Source organism: Penaeus monodon, chromosome 15 (assembly GCF_015228065.2).
Source record: "Penaeus monodon isolate SGIC_2016 chromosome 15, NSTDA_Pmon_1, whole genome shotgun sequence".
Classification (NCBI taxonomy): domain Eukaryota; kingdom Metazoa; phylum Arthropoda; class Malacostraca; order Decapoda; family Penaeidae; genus Penaeus; species Penaeus monodon.
The window spans coordinates 47,366,840-47,367,132 of record NC_051400.1 but is presented as its reverse complement, the minus strand read 5'-3'; the positions used below and the strand labels follow the sequence as shown (position 1 = coordinate 47,367,132).

General features: G+C 26.6%; 1 protein-coding gene across 1 annotated transcript in view; it reads right to left on the bottom strand.

Annotated features, from left to right (window-relative positions):
* The window catches only part of LOC119582383 (kinesin-like protein Klp98A), an 18,087-nt gene that overhangs the window by 6,417 nt on the left and 11,377 nt on the right, over window positions 1-293 (bottom strand). The gene's annotated exons all lie outside the window — the stretch shown is intronic.

Sequence of the window (293 nt, the reverse complement as noted above, 5' to 3'; positions counted from 1 at the left end):
AAAGAAAAAACATAAAATATAAACATAAACAAACTCCGAGGCAGTAGAATCAGAAATTTTGTGGATATTTTTATCATATTAAATAAAAAACAGTTCATGCCTTTCTCAAGTTCTTTTGTTGACTTTTGTATCCTAAACATATTATAAATATATACACATCATAATACTTTTACTTACTCAAAATAATAACACTTTTACTGTTTCACTCATTACACTGTTGGTGGCAAGGATTGCTTAGTCGTAGTCAATCTTTGTTGTTAAGTTTTGTAATTTGAATAGTCATAACATTTCCT